At 37.6% G+C, this 1,640-nt stretch overlaps 1 long non-coding RNA gene across 1 annotated transcript; it reads right to left on the bottom strand.

Annotated features, from left to right (window-relative positions):
• Positions 1-213: 213 nt before the first annotated feature.
• Positions 214-967, bottom strand: LOC131325303 (uncharacterized). Its single transcript, XR_009199651.1, has 2 exons — positions 891-967; positions 214-795 (listed from the first exon to the last, which is right to left on the bottom strand). It is a non-coding gene; the product is annotated as an uncharacterized LOC131325303 (long non-coding RNA).
• Positions 968-1,640: the final 673 nt, after the last annotated feature.

Raw genomic sequence — 1,640 nt, forward strand, 5'->3', positions numbered from 1 at the left:
ACCACAGCGATATATAGGACAAAAAACATATGTAAGAAATATAAACAAATTAAAGCTTCATTTCTAAACCTAGAGAGAGATACACGAAAAGAAGATTCCACAAGGGGGAAAAAAACAGTGAAATTACTTAACGAAGAAGAGGCTAGACAAGAGAGAGTGATCCTATCGATATATAACTCCACATGGTGATAAAAAAGGAAGAAGAAGAAGGTATAAGTCCACACAAGAACCATGCTTCCATCAAGCCAGGCATGGTCATTTTATTTAAGATTTCTATTTAGTATCTTACAAACACAAAGCATGATACTTGGACTACAAGCCATGCCAACCATGATCACATAGACCAAACAAGTCACACAAAAGTTATCATATTTCAGTAACCACATACGTTTTCTATAGGCCAAGTTGGCCAACCACATGGGTGTACCATGAGATGATTGGTCAGGACCATAATAACATAGCACATACTATAAAGTACCCCCTTCAAGCTTGGTTCTGATATTAGGGGCGACCTTGGTTATCCTTTTGTTTGCCCCATGAAGCTGGTGGGTTTTCAGTTATGGTGTAGTGGTGGCCGTCTTTTCCGTCAGTGGATGATGTTTCCGGTCCAAAATTCCAGTCGTCGCTTAGGAGCCGACGGTAGTTGGCTTTTTCAGCATCGGCCGCTTGAAGAGGTCCAAGGGTCAGAAGTAGGGTTACAAATAGTACAAGGAAGAAGGCGGTGGTTGTCTTCGTCTTCATGAAGAAGGCGGTGGTGGTCTTCGTCTTCATGATCGAATCGTACGTCAATAAACCCTGAAAAGAAAAGCTTAGATATACATTAAATATATAAAAATAATTTAAAAATAGTAATAATATAATTAACAAAAACCCAATTAAGTGCTGCACACCGTGGCTTAGAGCTACCTTTTGTTGCTTGGAGAAAACTGAAGAAAGAATGGATCCTTAGGGTTCCATTTTATAGGGTGCATGTGAGAACAAACGAGGCACTTCTTTATGCACGCCAACATGATGCATTTTATCTGTTTATCTTTTCTTTCTGGATGGTCACCCTGAGGCAATATATTCCATTATGGCTGACGCAAAATGGCATTAGTACATTAGCTAATTAATTCCTTGAAATCTGCGCACCCACCCCATTTAACTCGTGATATTAAATCTAATTGATTATTTATGCAAACCACAATATGTGTTCAGTGTGCACTCAATTTATGTGTGTGCGCAAATTTGGTTTTGTCCCTTGCACTTGTGATATTTTAGAACAACTTGTAGTTTAAAGTGTGAAAATGCGAGAGAATCCTACATTTGTGCATGAGTTTCCTTTTATTTCCTCCTGTTATAGCGATTGTAGTCTTTGGAGACGAGGATGAAGGACACCTTGATCATTTTTCGAGGAAACATATATTGATAGAACAACTAATACGAAGGGCTCAGAATTTGTGTTTCACCAATTAAAATAAGTAATTATTTTTATTTTTTGAATTAAAAGTGATGTATTCTTAGAGAATGGTCTGTCTCGTAAAACGAGAAATAAGTACTTAAAAATTAAAAACCTTAGCTGGACAGGGTCTCAAATGTTCGAGCAAATACAAAAAAGTCACAAAAAATCAGTCGCAGTGTTGGAATTCAGCAATATGCTG

The sequence above is a fragment of the Rhododendron vialii genome, chromosome 1a (assembly GCF_030253575.1).
Source record: "Rhododendron vialii isolate Sample 1 chromosome 1a, ASM3025357v1".
Lineage (NCBI taxonomy): Eukaryota > Viridiplantae > Streptophyta > Magnoliopsida > Ericales > Ericaceae > Rhododendron > Rhododendron vialii.